We start from the raw sequence: 17,901 nt of genomic DNA, 5'->3' as shown, positions 1-17,901 counted from the left end.
CAGACAAGGGGCAGGGTAGGGAGCTGAGGCCTAGGATCCAGTTCCAGAGTGAGCTGTGTGACCTCGGCCAAGGCCCTCTACCTCTCTGGGCCTCAGTAAAAATAAGAAGAGCCTTCCAGCTAGACTAGCGGAGGACTCTCTGAATCTTTCCTTCTCCGCCAAACCCCTCTTGGGCACCAGTGACTTGACAAAAGGCTGTATGTGCTGGGGTGCGGTGGGGGCAGTGAGCCGTGGGCTACGGGGGACCCACTCTGCCGGGGGTTGAGGGCCCAGCCTCAGGGGAGCCAGAGTGCAATGACCCGCCCCCAGCGCTAGGCCCTGAGCCAGCGGAGGTATGGAGCAGCTAATCGCTCGTCTCGGCCACCATTTACAGCCCGGGCCACGGGCGTTACCCCCGTTCCTGGCTTACTCTGCACAACGGCCTCATGGCAGCTGTTAGCATTAATCCCCCCAGTTTGCATGTGAGAAGGTGGGACCCAGAGAGGCAGGCGCCCATCTGAGTTCATACCGCTGGCAAGCGTGAGCCCAGGCAGATCCCAACCTTGGGACAGCGCAACCGCCTTGACCGTTACTAGAAAGGTCTTCAAAGCGGAGGCCTCTTAGGAGCTGAGTCCAGAAGGGTCTTCCCAAGCGGCGGGCCCACCCTGAGCCAGGACAGGGTGAAGGAGGAGAGCGTCTGAATGCGGTTCGGCCTGAAGGTCTGGCCGTGAGGTGGCGGGCGGTGAGGGTGGACAGGACGCCCCTGTCCCCGCGGAGTGGCTCGGCAGGACACTCTTCCAGTTGTCCCCTGCTGTGTGGTGAACCGCCTCTGGACACGCTGGCTTGGAACGGTAGCTTCCTAGTCTCGTGATGCTGGGGTTGGCGGGGCTCAGCGGGGAGGCTCTTGCTTGGGGGTGTCTCCTACGGCTGCAGTCGGAGGGCAGCTGGGGCTGGAATCATCGGAAGGCTCCACTGCGCCGGGCGCCCAAGGTGGCCTCATCTTGCCGTCTCCTATGCCCTTCCCGGCGGCCTAGACGGATTTCTCCTATGCCCTTCCCGGCGGCCTAGACGGATTTCTTATGTCAAAGCTCAAGGCTCTGAGAGGCGGGAGGTGAAGCTGCCGGGCCAGTTAAGGAACTGCTTCCAGCATCGTTCTGGCCTTGGCCGGCCTCTATTGGCGAAAGCAGTTCCGGGGCCCAGCCAGAGAGAAGGGCGGGGAGAATAGGCCCCACCCACCTCTCCGTGATGGGAGTGCAAAGAATTTGTGGCCATGTTTAACCTGCCCCACACGCTAATACATATCTCACGGGAAAAGTGGAATCGGTGGCTAAATACATTGTGGGAAAGGCTGGACGAAGCAAAGTCGGGTAGGGTTCTGTCCTGCGGGACTTGTCAGAGCCTTCACGTGCTACTGTGGGCGCCCGTCTCCAATATAGGGAAGGAGAGAGTGTAGAAGTTCCCAGCCAGTTTTGGTGCGATGGCCAAGGGGATCCCATCCTGGGTGGGAGACACTCAGCCTGGGAGGCTCGGGCCCTGAGGCTCCTGCCCAGCACCTTACTTGGGGCAACAGGGCCCCGGAACTTCCAGATCTGGCTTCCAGAGTACCATGCGTGGATGTGATGAGGTGAAGCTGGGTCCGTCTCTGGCTGCTGCCACCCTCCTGGGACACCTGCCAGCCGGAGCCACCTCCCACAGCCGTCTGGGCCAGGTCGCACCAGCTCAGAGGACCAGAGCCTCAGATTGCCCAGCCTCTCTCTTCTCTCTTGGCCCCGAGAAAGGGGCTTCCTCCCTTGGGCCTCCTGGCTCTCGCCTCCATGGGGGCCTGCAGGGGCGGGGGGCGGGCATGGGAAGGAGCCACGATGCCTGACTGTGACCTTGCCCCAGTCTCCACCCAGGCTGAGCTCCCATTTCCAGCTTGCCCGAGTGGGGTGACGAAAGCCCCTGTCACCAGTTGTGTGCGAGGACACCTCTCCAGGTGCTGGTCTTTACTGGATGTCTACTAGGGAGGCAGACCCCGTACCCTGCAAGTTTGAGGCCCCAGCTCATGTCATCCTCTCTGGGCCTCAGTGTCCTCATCTGTGAAATGAGGATGTGATGATACCGACTGCATCAAGTTCAATGAGGGGCGCCTGGGTGGCTCAGTCGGTTGGGCATCCGACTTCGGCTCAGGTCATGATCTCGCGGTCCGTGAGTTCGAGCCCCGCGTCAGGCTCTGGGCTGATGGCTCGGAGCCTGGAGCCTGCTTCCGATTCTGTGTCTCCCTCTCTCTCTGCCCCTCCCCCGTTCATGCTCTGTCTCTCTCTGTCTCAAAAATGAATAAACGTTAAAAAAAAAAAAAAAAAAAAAAAAAAAGAGAAAGATGGAGACCCAGCCCAGAGGTCTCAGCCGCAAAAGCCTGTGTGTACCCAGGTCCTGGCCGCCGGCTGAGTGGGACCCGGTGGGCGGGGCCACGGTTTGGGCCACATCTGCTGGGCACAGCGCCTGTGTGACCTGTGCGGTGTGGGCTGTCTGCAGTCCTTCCCAGGGAGCAGGAGGCTCGGTCAAGGGAGCATCACTGTCTGGTTCGTCCCTCCGCTGGCTCCCCCCCACCCCCCGCCCTCCGCTGGCTGCTTCCCCTCCCTCTCTTGGTCCCTGTCCAGGGCCAGCTGCCTCCACCGCTCCAGGAGGTCAGGCCCCACACTCGCTGTCCCTGGGCAGAGGCAGAAAGGGGAGGGCTGGCTCCCGGGGGGAGTGGGAGTCACAAACCACTGCCCCCCTTCGACCCTCCCGCCCTGGCCTGGACCAGCAAAGCTGCCCTAGGGACAGTCTCCGAGCCCCTCAGATGGATCCCGTCACCCTCCAGCTTGGGCACAAGACACCAGGCCTCAGTTTCCCCCTCTTGATGACCCGAGTGATGTTCCCCCCTTGGGTAGCTGAGGGGGAGGTGCTCCCTGCCTCCACGGCTGAAGGCGGCTCCAACACGGTTTGGGCTGGCGCCTTCCACCCCATCACGGATTCCAGCCAGAGCCCCCTGGGTGGGGTCGGGGGGACAGGAGCCACAGGGACAGGGCTCAGGTTGTCCCGGCAGCCAAAGTTGGGGTGTGGGACACAGAACACCCTGGAGAGGCGGGGGGGGGCCTGGGTGCATCTTCTTTACCAGCCCGTCCGTGCTGCCCACAGTGGGTCCCCACACTTCACAGTCTGTCCTGGAAGCTGTCGCCTGCTGGCTGCTCCCAGACAGCTGGCTTCCTCTCCTCTCACCTCCCCCAGCCTGCAGCCACTCTCCCTCCACAGGCCTCATGCATCTGCCGTATCTTCCACCCTCCCCCACTTTGCCCCATCATCCCCTCCCCTCCATTTCCAATCTGGAGCGCTGCTCCAGCCTCTTCCGTGGCCCTGGCCTGCAGGGTGACCCGGACGACCCATCCTCCCGGGCCCTGCAGGTCCCCAAGTCCTCACCAGGGACTGGTGTTGCCAGTGAAGCACGGCTGCATCGGCCCCCTCCTGCCCCACTCCCTGCCCGCACCCCACTCCTCCCCTGGGGCTCATTCACCTTTCCCCGCCCTCAGTTCTCTCTGTGGCGGAGCACTGTGCTAAGAGCACCCACTTTGAAGTTACACAGGCTTGGGTTGCCACCCCGGCTGTGACGCCGGGCCTCAGTTCTCCCATCTGCAGAACGGGGAGAGTGCCGGCAAGGCCCGCCTTGGGCTGTAGCAAGGATTAAGTGAAGAGTGTTTTCAGGTCCTCGGAAATGCTGCGCGTTACCCAGCCCGGCCTGTCGTCACCCGGAGCTTGTGGCTGGTTCTCCTCATTGCAGCCCTCTGTAACCGAATCACTTCATCTTCACTCGGGAACACTCACTGGCTCCCCAGTACCTCTCCTGGGACTTAAAACTCCGGCTCATTTTCAGAGCTCTCCGTCACTTATCTTTCTGGATTCCCTGGTGCGGCTGCCCTGACGAGTGGCCCAAAAGGGCCTTCGAGGAGGAAGAGGTTTCCTCCCAGCTGGCCCCCCAACTCCCTGCTCCCCAAATGTCCCCCACAGACAGCTGGGTGACCCAGGGCAGGTTGCTCACCTCCCAGAAGTGCTACTTCCCTGGGCGGCAAAAGGGCGTTAACATCGTCACCACACCAGGTGATGGTCCCCTCCCAGGGGTTGCAGGGGTTGGGGGGGAGCAGGGGGACACCGGGTAATCAAGCACGTGCTGAGCGCTTGAGGAGGGCCGCCCGAGCCTCGTGGCCTGCTTGGTCCAGCCCACAGCCCTCCATGCAGACTGTGGATCCAGGCCAGAATCCTTCCGGATCCTTGTCTTCTCAGAATTCCCGCTGAATATTGCCTGGATTGTGTTGTAGGGAAGGCAAGAGAACATTTGTTCTTTTTGGGGGGGAAAAAAAAGCATTTTTCTCCATTTACAAAAGTAATACATGTTCATTGTGGATAATTTTGAAATTAAGATGAACCAAGAAGAAAATTTTAAAATTATCTGTAATTCATCACCCATCCAGAGAAGTACTCTGGGCGCGTGAGCTTCCGGTCTCCGGGCTTGGCAGTGAACGTGGAGCTCGGGCTGAGCTTCGGGCCTGGGAAGGGAATCACAGGACGTACTCCGTTTTGCAACCCGGTTCTTCCGTTCACCGGCAGGACCCGAGTTTCAGCACCACCCAGAGCTCCTGCCCCGCCGGTACTCGGTACTCGGGGCGTGTTTCCTAGCAGCTGTTCGAAGGGTGGGATCTCAGCCCCAATCCCCAGAACATGCCTTTCCCCAGGATTCCCAGGGGGTTCCTCGGCACAGCACGGTTTGGGAAGTAGTCCCAAAGCCCCCTTTCCGAAAGCGGCCCCTTGCCCCATGGCAGGGATGCGCTCACCCTTCTAAGCCAGCCCTGTATTAGGGAACGCAGAGGTGGGGTCCGAGTTGTGATGTCATAAACAACACCGCAATAAATACATCGTGAAGAGCTAAAGCCCGGGGCACGCGGTGGATTTTATTTTTCAGGCGCTCCCCTGAGCTCTGCTCCCTACCCCCCACCCTGCCCGCCCCATTGGCTCCCCTTCTCCCTGGAACATTCTGGTGGGGTAGGGACCATCGGCATCCTTGTTCTGCAGATGAACAAGTGGAGACCTGGGGGCAAGGGTGACAACACCGTCCATGTGTCACAAACAGTAGTCGAGTCGGGGCCCAACCTAGCCTGGCTGGGGCCTTTGGGCCACGCCCGTCCTCCTGGCCCTTGGTGATGGTCCCCTCCCAGGGGTTGTGGGGCGAGAGGGGGACACGACATCCAGAATGTAGGCTCCTGTGTGCGCAGTGTGGGTCTCATGCCCGCCCCAGGCTGGGGCGCACAAGCAGCTTCCAGACGGCCCTGTCCCTTGCCCGATGGGACCAGTTTGCCCTGGTGACAGATGAGGCGTGACAGTGCCACGGGGCCACGCTTGGCTGGGCTGGATAGGGCAGCTGTGGGAACCTCCAGGGGATGGTGGGCGAGGCTTGGGTGGGGGGGTGGGGGATAGGAAACAGTAGCAGAGTAAGAGGGGCTCGGGCCAGAAGAGAGGAGGGGCTGGGAAGGACAACAGCAGGGGAAGCTCAGCCATGTGAGCGCGAATCCTTTTGGGGGAAACCCTTGGCGGGGAACAGAATGCCGTGATGGCAGCAGATTCTATTAAAAGCAATTCTCATTACTGTACCATTAATTATTAATAGGACCGGGCAAATAAAGGGTGGGAAAACCCAGCTGGGCCTGACTCAAATCTTGCCTCTGAAGCAAATGGCTTTTGGTTCGCGTCCAGGAGACCCAGCCACGAACGGGCCTGTTGGAAAAGTAATGACAAGTCTGAGGCTGCCACGGTGGGACGGGCATCACTTCTATCTGCTTCAAAAAGATAAAGCAGAGGGGGCGCCCGGGTAGCTCCAGTCGGCTAAGCGTCCGGCTCTCGATTTCGGCTCAGGTCATGAGGTCACGGGTCGTGAGTTCGAGCCCTGCGCCGGGCTCCGTGCCGACAGTGTAGAGCCTGCTTGGGATTCTCCCTCTCTCTCCCTCTCTCCCTGCCCCTTCCCTCCTCTCTCTCTCAAAAGAAATAAAAGGCTGTTCAGCCTCTCAAACGATCCGGAGAGGAATCCTCTCCATGTAACAATAGAAGCCACGTGTGAACACGGTCAAGGGACGGTGCCAGGTTTGGACTGAGGAGACTCGGAGAGGGAGAGATTTTGCCCCTCTTTCCTGCCCCCACCCCACCTTATGTTCCCCGAACTCCTAGCTACCCTTCAAAGCCTAGTTCGGATGGCCTCTCCTCCAGGCAGCCCTACCAAGTCCTAGATGTGCTAATCACCAAGGGTCCAGACGTCCCACCCTCGTGAGGCTGCCCGTCTGGCAAGGGTCCAGTGAGGCCATCAATCCAATAACCATCACGAACCATGATAACAAATGGACACCATGCTCTAAGTCAGGAAGATAGGGCGCCTGGGTGGCTCAGTCGGTTAAGCGACCAACTTCGGCTCAGGTCATGATCTCGAGGTCCGTGAGTTCGAGCCCCGCGTCGGGCCCTGTGCTGACAGCTCAGAGCTTGGAGCCTGTTTCAGATTCTGTGTCTCCCTCTCTCTCTGGCCCTCCCCCGTTCACGCTCTCTTTCTCTCTCTCTCTCTTTCAAAAATAAAGAAGCATTGAAAAAAATATTAAAAAATAAAATAAAATAAATCAGGAAGATGGAAACCATTGTACCACAAGGGTTGGAACCGGATGATTCCATCTTTCTCTCCCCCAGAGCTGCTTGGAAACTGGAGCGAATTAGGTGCTCAATAAATGTGTTTGATTTCACAGACTGCTGATCTGGGGGCACAAGAATGAGGCCTCCGAGATGGGAAGACTGCTGGGGAGGTCAGCTTTGCCAAGCTGACGGAGGAAGGGGTTAGGGCCTGGGCCTTTCCCCAGCTTCTGCGACTTTGCAAAACTCTCCTGGATTATTGGCCGATTTATCCCGACATCCACCATGAAGCCAAGCGGTGAAGGCACTTTTCTGGAAATAAACAAATGCAAATGAACGGGTGAGTCTCGGCTTAACACACACACACACACACACACACACACACAATCTGTGGACTTCCATATAAAACGGCATCTCGGGGCGCCTGGGTGGCGCAGTCGGTCAAGCATCCGACTTCAGCCAAGTCACGATCTCGCGGTTCGTGAGTTCGAGCCCTGCGTCAGGCTCTGGGCTGATGGCTCGGAGCCTGGAGCCTGTTTCCGATTCTGTGTCTCCCTCTCTCTCTGCCCCTCCCCCGTTCATGCTCTGTCTCTCTCTGTCCCAAAAATAAAAATTAAAAAAAAAAATAAAAATAAAAATAAAAAAAATAAAACGGCATCTCACTAGAACCCCCCTGATACAGCCGCTCTTAGACGAAGGCAGAGAGAAAGACAGAACCTCACTCAGTGTAAGGGACAGTGCCAGAATCTGGGAGGAGCCATCCCGATGACAATGGTGGGGACGGTGCCGGAGAGAAACCTCAGGCCGCAGAGACCAGGCACAAACGTTAGAAGCTGCACAGACCTCCTCCAGCATTTGCCCCTGCTCAGAGACCTGGGGTCTGTGCCAGTCTGAAAGCTGGACCGTTGTCCCTCTCCCACAGATGCTTCTGGAGTGACGTCCCCTGGTCTTTCAGAGAAGGTGGGCAGGACAGACGGCTTTCATCGTGCGTGGTATCCTGGGAAGCAAACGTGATGAATGTGGGGGGGGGGCGCGGGGGAGCAGCAGGAAACCCCCTGGCAGCGGCGTAGGCTGGGACTTCTGTTTATTTGAGCCGTTCGGAATATCCGAGAACCAGATAGCGGGGCAGGAGCAGACACCGCCTTCGCTCAGCAGAACTGCCGTTGGCAGAAACCTGCAGGAAACGGGGAAATGGCTCGAGCAGAGCCCAGACCCAACACTGGGAAGGGGAGTTAGCCATCACACACGCGGTAAGAGAGCAGGAGCCAAGGCAATGCCTACCCCCGTCTGCGTAGAATCTCAGAGCGGGGCTTAACGTTGGCTCTATTCGAGGGGACAACGCAGAAGAGAAAAGCACCCCCAACAAGGGGTGGTGGGGAAAAAACACGTCCAGAACACGGAGAAGGGGTCGGTGTTCTGAAACACGGAAGGGTCGACAGAGGTTTCCTGAAGGAAGCAGAAGGGAACGGTCAGGAAATAGGGAGGCAACTTTTTTTTTTTTTTTTAATTTTTTTTTTCAACGTTTTTTAATTTATTTTTGGGACAGAGAGAGACAGAGCATGAACGGGGGAGGGGCAGAGAGAGAGGGAGACACAGAATCGGAAACAGGCTCCAGGCTCCGAGCCATCAGCCCAGAGCCTGACGCGGGGCTCGAACTCACGGACCGCGAGATCGTGACCTGGCTGAAGTCGGACGCTTAACCGACTGCGCCACCCAGGCGCCCGGGAGGCAACTTTAATGGAAAGACGGGCCTCGCCAGATAGGAGCAGGAGCCCTCGGGCAGCCCCGAAGAATGTGAAAAGGCAGCTCAGGGCAGGAGAAGGGACATGGATGGTGTAGTGCGTTGAACTGTGGTTTGGGAAAGCTATGTCTAAGTTCCAGCCCTTGGTAACTGGGAATGGGACCTCATCCGGGAAGGGGTCTTTGCAGATATAAGTAACAGTCCCAAGATGAGATCACTGAGGATTAACCGGTGGGCCCCAAATCCAATGACAAGTGTCCATATAAGAAGAGAAAACACAGAGAGAAGCCAGAAGCATGAGGAGGAGGCCATGTGGAAACTCAAGAGATGGGAGTGGTGTGGCTACAAGCCAAGGAACACCAAGGTTTTCTGGAAGCCTCTGGAAACTAGGAGAGGGGCCCTGGGACAGAGTCACCCTCAGAAACTCCCGAGGGAACCATCCCTACGAGCATCTCGATTTCAGACTTCCGGCCTCCAGAGCTGCAAGAGAACGAATTTCTGCGGTTGTAAGCCACCCAGTCACAGTAACTGGAACAGCGCCCTTAGGAGGCGGATACGGACGGGGTGAGGGAGGACCCCCAGGAAGGGAAAAAGCCTAGAAGCAGAATTCAGATCCACACCGGAGGCAGTAAAAAGCAGAAACTGTAATGCAGAAAAGCAGGGCCCGAGAGGCCAACCTAGAGACACTTCCTAAAAAAGTGTGACAGCAGCCAAGAGCTGAAAGCAAAGCATGAGAAGTTCATGGGAATGAGGAGGCAGCGAACACATCACCGGGGTTCTTGAAGAAGAGGCCAGAATAGGAACCCCTTAGAATATGATGAATGGAAACTCACCTGTGCTTTCAAACGAAACAAAAAGATCTGACCGTGCAGATCGGAAAGGTTCACTGCATTCTGGGGAAAACAAATAGCGACTTCTATAGGGACACATTCTGGAAACCAGTGTGACTTATGCATAGGGATAACACTGTGCCTGACCCCGGGAAGGAAAGAATAAACCCAGGCTGGGTTAGATTGTGTCATGCTGAATGCTGAGTGAAGAGGGACCCGTGTTTATGAGGTTTAGCGGAAATACTGAAGCATTTATTACTGAAAGATAGGCTCCCATCAGCTGAGAGCCTAAGAATGGATAACCCCGTGGCTTAAAAAGTCTGAGCAGTGCCACTGAAACCGGTTAGAAAGCAGCAAGTCGCAAGAATTGTTGTAAATATCATTTCCAGACTGAATGCAAATGTCAAAAGTTATTGTTAAACGACAAATCACGGAATGGAAAATAATAACGGAACCATCTGGAGCTGAAGCTTTAAGTCACATCAACATGGATCCAAGGCAGACGGCCACCTTCCAGACATCCTAAATAGGAGTTCACCGGTCGCCCCGTCCAGTTGGGTTCAGATGGTCTGGCGGCTACAAATGAGGCTTTTTCAAGGTAAAGGTAACTTCCCAGCACAATTAGAAACAAAATATCTACGCACCAAAGTCTGCAGAACACCAAAGCCAACATTCAGAATGGGTAAAACAAAATGCAGGAAAGAAAAGGAAGCAGCCGTAAGGATGGACGAATAAGGCTGAGAACAGCTTTCTCACGGGCGTGAGCCCCGCAGGGTCAATGATAACAATGAATGTAAATGCGTGACGTTTTCCTAGTAAAATGCCAGAGACTCTCAGATTGGTTGAAACAAAGACTAAGATGGAAAGCCAACTGTACAGTGGTTACCAGAAATAAGCTTAAAAGCAGGGGACATGAAAAGGTGAAAAATAAAAGACTGGGGCAAAGGTATTCAAGGCAAGTTCAAGTCAAACGAGAGGAACAGTAATATTTATATCAGATAAAGAATCACAGGCAGGGGCGTGTGGGTGGCTCAGTCGGTTGAGCCCCCGACTCGGCTCGGGTCATGATCTGTGAGTTCGAGCCCCAGGTTGGGCTCTGCGCTGACAGCTCGGAGCCTGGAGCCTGTTTCAGATTCTGTGTCTCCCTCGCTCTCTGCCCCTCCCCCACTTGCGCACGTGCGCACGTGCTCTCTCTCTCTCAAAAAATAAACATTAAAAAAAAAAGAATCACAGGCAAAAATCAGGATGTGAGACAGAGGGTCATTTGTATTGATAAAGAGTACAAGTCAGAATCAAGTACAAGGTCTGGTTTATGTCCTGTACAGCATTAGATCCAACCAGGAGAACAATAACTTAGACACACAGAGAGGGACAAACAAAAACAACGACAAAGATATGTCTGTCTTTGACATATTTAAATCGTATCCCACCCCCCCCAACACATTTGTGTGGGATTGGAAGAATATAATTAACAAGGTTGACTTAATAACTGAACTCTGTACCTTGCAAATAAAAGATACTCATTTATTTGCCAGACTCCATCAAACATTTATGAAAATTGATCATATATGAGGCCATAAAGAGAAACTCAATATAATCCCCAAAGCAGATATGGTGAAAGCCTCATGGTTTGACCACTGGGCAATTAAGCTGGAAATTATTAACAAAAGTTTTTAAATTAAAAAGCCAGCCATCTGAAAATTAAAAACCACTTTTGTAAATAATGCTACATAGAACCCTCCATGACAAACTAGTTAAAAAAAAATAACACAGCACATACCATGTATCTAGGCATATGGGAAGGTGGTTAAAATGTTATAAGGAGGAAAATTCATAGCTCAATATTGTGAGTTCCTTAAAGAAGAAAGGGTGGAAGTCAATACAAATAAAAAGCAGAGTTTCATAAATTAGGAAAGAGAAAACCACTAGAAATGAAAGATAAACCTATGACTTGTTCTTTTTGAAAGTCTAATAAATTAGGTAAACTTCTAGCAGATCCAAAGATAATAAGCAGAGGGAAATGAATGTACAAAAGGAATGAAAATATTTTAAAAATCAAATTATATTAAGGAAAGCCTTACGATAATAAATTTGAAAATATGAATACACAGATATTTTTATTGGAAAATATGTAGAACCAAACCCAATTCAACAAGTAGAAAGAAAGCCGCAACATCTATTACTACAGAGAAAATGGAAAGGGTAAGAGAAGAGCTAACTCCCAGAGAAGGGTTGGGTCTTAACGCTTTTCCAACTATTCACAGATTTCAGATATTCCGTTTCGGGGCACAGGAAAGACAGAAAGTGTCCCCAGCTCTCTTAAGAATGTAGAACCCTAAAACGAAGACTGGGCAGAAAACTATAGAGCAGTCGTGCTGAGGAATATGATAGAAATTCCAAACAAAATGGCAGCAGATAACTCTGGGCGACACCGTGTGCAAGAAACAGGAAAGGGGGAGATTGGTTATAAGCGTTCAGACACTTCGTGGAATTGAAGGGTAACGCGGGCAGCCGGGCTCCAATGGGGACACAAGTCGTCAGGGGCTGTGAACGCGTGACTTCACCGTTCTCTCTTCGCCAGCCTCCTGTGCTGCTCATCCCACGGCCAAGACCTCATGGCTTTTCAAGTCGACTTTTAGGGTCCCCAGGATAACATCAGCAACGAAAGGATGCTGTCTTAATGGGCTTATGGTGACATCTACAATGCTTGCCCATCTTTCCAGTCTTCCTTCCGGGCTGGGATTGCACTTTCCAGTGGGCTGAGGCAGGGCCACGTGCTGAAGCGATGGGTGTCATTTCCAGGCAGAAGCACTTAATTGCTGGTACAGGACTCTCCGATTCTCTTTCTCTTGCTGCAGCAAGCATGTGAGCATCGGACGAGGTGCTGAGCCAATCTCAGCTGTAACTGAGAGAGAGTTGCCTGGATCTGCGGCTGACTTAACACGAACAAGAAATAAATCCCTCTCAAACCATGAGATTGTGGCATTTTTTTGTTATCGCAGCCTAATCTGACTTGTCCTGACCAATTCGATGGCAAAGGATGTCTGTCTCATGCCAAGAGGCGACAGCACGCTTAACCGCAAAGTACCAGGAGCATGCTTAGCAATGGCCAGAATAAGGCAAAGCTGCTTCACGCCTCAGGTTTACGTGGCTCCAAAGCTTCCAGACAATGCAATAAGACACGAAACGTAAATTAAAGAACGGCAACTAAAAAGGAGACAAAATTATCCTTATTTGTGGATCTTGTAATACTCGAAAACCCACGGGGAGCAGAAAGCCGTACCAATTGTTATTAAATAACAACAAATAATCCTACAAGAGTGGTCAGTTATAAAAGAAGAACACAAAAATCAATAGTGTTCTTCCCTCCTTCCTCTTTTTTGCTTCCTGTTGAAGCGATCGTGTTTTCTTTATTTCCCTTTTCCCTGTACTGGTTTGAGAGTTATACATTCCACTGCTGCCTGTTAGAGGCTATCTATAAATTTCTATCAAGCCTAATTGACTTAACACAATCTAAATCAATATTCTTTACTCCCCCCCGCCCCCCCCGTCCTAGACGGCGGAGGTCTTGGAGTGATGTAACTCCAATCGTACCTTCCAATCGCCATGTATGGTTGCCTGTATTTTGGTCCGATCATGTTTTGGGCCTACATTTGTCATCACTATTCATGATATTAACAGCCAATTCTCACCTAGATTTTACCCTCGTTTTAGTATCTTTGCTCGTGGCTCATTCCATACTCCATAAAGGGCTTGCTTTCCTTCCTCCTTAGGCAATCTTTCGCTGGTTCTTACAGCAAAGCTCTGTGTTAAGTAAAGTTTCCCAGTCTTTGTCTGAACCGTATTTCACTCTTAGTCTTGAAAGGTAGTTTCGCTGAAAGACAGCTTGAGTTGGCCAATTTGTTCTTTCACCGTTAACACCCAAAAGGGAATTGGGCAAAGGACGTGAGTCCGTAAGAAAATAAGAAATACAAATGACCAACAAAAGCATCTGAAAGTTCGTTCCTCTCTGTTAATAGCGAAAGAAGGGCACTTTAAAATAAGGCATTTGTTTTGACCCTGTTAAATTGGCCAAACGTTTCAAAAAGATGAGAAGGTCCCGTGTGGTAAGAGGAAAAGCAATTCTACATGATCGGTAGTTGGTTGAATGGTAACTTCCCAAAAAGGTATGAGTGTGTCCTAATCCCCAGAACTGGGAATGTTATCTTACTTGGAAAAAGGGTCTTTGCCAATGTAATTAAGTGAAAGATCCCGAGATGAGGAGATCATGCCGGAGTAGAGGACAGTGTCCTTGTAAGAGACACATGGAGAGAAGACAGACCAGAAGGGCAGGAATGGGGCAGGAAGGACCCTCCCCTGGAGTCCTCAGCGGGGAGCAAGGCTCTGCCTACTGACACCTGATTTTGAACTTCTAGCCCCCAGAACTGGAGGGGGGGGTGGGCAGACAGAATACACTTCTGTTATTCTAAGCCACCAAGTTGGTGGCAATTTGTTACCCTAGGAAACTCACCCAGAGAAGTCGCCAGAAGGTTTCTGGAGGGCAGTTGGGCGAATGTAGAACATACTGGTCCTGAAACGTGTATAACTTTCCTCCTAGAAATTACTCAGAATTAATAACTGCGGATTTGTTGAGGATTTCTTGGCAAGGATATTCATCGAAGCCTCTTCTTTCTTTTCTTTTTTTATCTTTATTTTTGAGAGAGAGAGACAGAGCGTGAGCGGTGGAGGGGCAGAGAGAGAGACAGAGGGAGACACAGAATCCAAAGCAGCTTCCAGGCTCCGAGCGGTCAGCCAGCACAGAGCCCGACACGGGGCTCGAACTCACGAACCGCGAGATCATGACCCGAGCTGAAGTCAAACACTTGACCACCTGAGCCACCCAGGCGCCCCTCATCGAGGCCCCTTCTGGTGAAAACCTGCAGCTGGAACACAGCCCAGTTTGGCAAACATACGAAGTGCGGGCGAGGTGCAGAGAAAAAAGGCTGGAAGGATTTACTACGTGCGTTAAACAGGGAGGCTACCTCTGGGGAGGGATTTGCTGCTTTTTATTTTCTACGACGGATACGTGGAGCTTTTGTAATCGGGACCAAGTATCACAAAACAGAACCACGCCACTCCTGCCTGTGCTGGCCACGCCCGCCCCCGGAGTCCGTTCTGGGAGATGGGGAACAGCGCCCCAGCGGGTGGGACCCCGGGCGCCTGACTGCCCCCCTGCCCTTGGCCTTCTCCCCAGTGCCGCCCTCCGTAACTTCCCTGCACCCGCTCTTCTGCGGGCATCGATTTTTCCATCCTTCAGAGAAGCGCCTGAGGGAAAGGAAAGAGCTTCTTTGGATCAATGAGCAGAGCCCTGCAGCCAGGGTCAGGGGGGGTCCGCGGGCCTCGCACTTGTCACTGCCCGGGACTTGAGGGGGAGCTCCACTGAGGCGGGGGAGGGTGCGACTAGCCAGGCTGCGCAACGTGGCCAAGTGTGTGTGTGGAGGGAGATGGGGCGCAAAAGCGTGCAGGGTAGGGTGCGGGGGTCCTGCTGCCACACTCGGGGCACAGGCTGATCCTTGCCTAGAGGAAGGGCAGCGGCCCAAGCCCCCTCTGTGAAGCATTCCCCTCGCAGCTCAGTGAGGAAGGCGCTGGCACGCGCCCATTGCCCAGATAGGGAAACTGAGGGATGCATTCGTGAGAAGGAGAGAGGGAGGGAGGGAGAGGCTGGGGGAAGAAGGGATTAGGCAGAGGGAAGGAGAGAGGGGGAGGGGAGGAAGATGGGGAGAGTTAGGGTATTACTCGTGGCCCCTCCCCTGATCTCCCCTCCTTCCCCTAGCTGGGTGCTGAGGGCCCCACCCTTGGGAGCTCCCACGGGGGGACGGGATCAGTGTGGGGGCCTCCTGGGCCCGAGGCGGGCCGGTCCGGTTCCCCACAACCCCACCCCTGCCTTCAGGCCGGCCAGGGGGACAGTCGGGTCGGGACTGTGGGTCCTCTCTGGGTCCTCTCAGCTGGGGCTGCAGGGACCACCCTCCCCTCCCCACCCCGTCCCCGCCCCCGGCCAGGCACCGAAAATGGCTCGACATATGCTCGTTGCATGAATGAATGCACCATGATAATTGCTAAGGAGAGAGATGGGCAGACGGTCTGTTCTGAGGTTCCGCGAGCATGTGGCGTGTTCGCGCCCGTGCGCATGTGCATTTGCGTGCACGCGTGCACGGCTGTGCGTGCGCGCGTGTGCATCGCGCGGGCCGTGCCTGGATGTGTGCGTCATGCGTGTGTGTGCAGGTCCCGGGGGGGGGGGGGGGGGGCGCTGCCTGGGCGCGTGCCGGTGCGCGTGCGCCACGTGTGCACGAGCGTGTGCGCGCCCCTTCCTGCTCAGGGGCGGAGGGGTCCGCGCGTCCTCCTCTCACGTCTGCTCTCTCTCCCGGGCCTGCGGGCTGCCTTCCGGCCCCTGGCTTTCCGCGACCTCCCAGCCCCGCCAAGGGCCCCCACCAAAGACTCCAGCCCCAGCCTGGCTTCGGTTCGGACATTCCAGCCCGCCACACTCAGGGCCCAGACTTTTCCCCGGAGCCTGAATCCGACTCAAGGGCGCGTCAAGCGCGCCATCCTGGACGGATGCCTCTGCCTCTCTCCGTCTTCCTGTCTGTAAAGTGGGCACGGAGCTCCCAGACACACCCAAAGGGCGAGGCCAGCACCTCCTACGTGGTGAGTGCGCACCAGATGTCGCCCACCACCGTGGTGCTTCCAACCGCAGTGATGGTGACGACCGTCCTGGGGCGGGGGGACAGGGCCCCAGGGTGATCCAGAGGACACGGGGTTACCGAGGTTCTGCAAGCCAAAGCGGCATCCTGTCCAGGGTTGGATGACTGCCGGCCCTCCAGAAAATGCCGCGGCCGAAGGAAGGAGTCGGGGGTGTGATGAGCAGTGCGTTCAGTCCAGGTGCTGATCCCGGAGCCGCTTCTCTGGCCCGCTGTGGTCAGGGCGTTCACTCTTCCAGTGCAGTTGTCCTTGACCTCTCCACGGCGGTTGCCTGCGAGGTATGCATTTGAAATCAGACCCAAACTCCTCTCTGTGGCCTGCACCGTACCTCCCTCCCTGGCCCTGCTCTGCTCCAGCCACAGGGCTGGCCGTCTTTCCTTCTTCTTACACACCAGGCATGTTCCTGCCTCAGGGCCTTTGCATCTGCCATTCTCGCTGCTTGTCCCCAGACCGTCTTATGGCTGGTCCCCCCGCTTGTCCTTCAGCTCAGAGGCACCCTCATCAGACAGGCCCTTGCTATCTATGCTCTCTCAAGAATTCCTGGGTCACTCACTGTCACAGCACTTAACCATAGCTAAAATTATCTTAACACTTTGGTTTACAGGGCTCTCCGTGTCTTAAGCAGCAGTGGAAGGTACTCAGTAAGGATCCGTAGGAAGCCAGGGAGGAGAGGGGCAGTGGACCTTGACCTGGCTGCCCGGATTCCAATCCTCACGTCCCATTCATTTAGCTCTTACTGGATGCAAGGGCCCAAATTCTAGCGAGCTCGGTGACCTGGGAGAGCTTGCTCTGTCTCTCAGACCCCCAGTTTCTCCAACTTTAGGATGAGAGGCAGCCCCAAGTCTCCGAGGGATCCTCACCTTCATTTCGATGGCTTGGGATCTCAGGCTTTCTGGCACCTGGCAGTCTGCAGAGCCCAGGGGGTGGGGGACCCCCCGGGGGCCGGCAGCACCCAGAGCCCGCCCTGCCCCCCACATCCCTGTGGATGCAGGGGATACCTTCTCGGTCCCTCAGTCACCTCCTCAGTCACCTCCTCTGAGATGCCCCCTGGCTCAGGCCTTTTCTGGAGCTCGAGAGCTCTCATCACACAGCATCGTTTGATTGTTTACTTCTCTTTCTCCCGTTAGGCTGGCAGCAGGTAATTTGTCTCCGCATCCTAGGTGAGTGGGGCACAAGGTCTGGGATGGGCCTTCCAACTCGCACCAATTCGCTCACCACCGGGAAGGAGCCACGCCCTTCCCCGTGTCTCCAGAAGCTTTGGGGCTGTTCACAACCCACCAAGAGCATCAAATTTCAGCAACCCTCGCAATACTATTCGCGGCTTCTACCCAATGTTTGTGCAGAAGGCCCTACTCATGAGTCCCGGCAGCCAGTGCCTTTTTTTGTTCAGGCAGGGCCTGGTTTCTGTATTTCAGCTGCGAGGGCCCCGGGGGTGCCTCTGCAGCCCGCAGGGGGTGCGACAATGGCAGAAGACTGCGTGGGCCACCAGCTTCTCGGGTCTTCCCGCTTCCCACCCAGGCCCCAGGGGCAGAAAACAATCCACACCCGCCAGAAACCTGACTGTGCGGCCGAGCTGGAAAAGCTGGTTCTGGGAAGGAAGGGATGGGGGAGGGGGCCTTCCGAGGCCCCGGGGCCGCTGCCGTGGGCCTCCCAGGAGGTTCCTTCTCTGGGAGACACCTCTTGCCAAGGCCACCTGAGCAACGACCAACGCAGGGTCGTTGGTGCTGCTGGGAGCCGCTGGGAAGGGACAGGTCGTGCAGACGCACCGGGAGAGGAGGGGCCGAGGGACCCAAAGGGCGCAAGGTTAAAGCCCAGGCTGGGCAGCACGACCCACCGGGCCAGGCGCCAGGGGCCAGGGGCCGGGGCCCGAAGAGGCGGGGGCGGGCAGGAACCGGGGGAAGCGGCAGCCTTGTCGCCGCAGGGCCTCGGAGACGCCCGCGAGCC

The 17,901-nt window shown here is 55.2% G+C and overlaps 1 long non-coding RNA gene across 1 annotated transcript; it reads right to left on the bottom strand.

Annotated features, from left to right (window-relative positions):
- Positions 1 to 14,467: 14,467 nt before the first annotated feature.
- Positions 14,468 to 17,532, bottom strand: LOC131491223 (uncharacterized). Its single transcript, XR_009251367.1, has 2 exons — positions 16,818 to 17,532; positions 14,468 to 16,228 (listed from the first exon to the last, which is right to left on the bottom strand). It is a non-coding gene; the product is annotated as an uncharacterized LOC131491223 (long non-coding RNA).
- Between the last annotated feature and the right edge of the window lie 369 nt (positions 17,533 to 17,901).

Source organism: Neofelis nebulosa, chromosome 12 (genome assembly GCF_028018385.1).
Source record: "Neofelis nebulosa isolate mNeoNeb1 chromosome 12, mNeoNeb1.pri, whole genome shotgun sequence".
NCBI lineage: Eukaryota > Metazoa > Chordata > Mammalia > Carnivora > Felidae > Neofelis > Neofelis nebulosa.
This window is presented reverse-complemented; position numbering and strand designations above follow the sequence as displayed.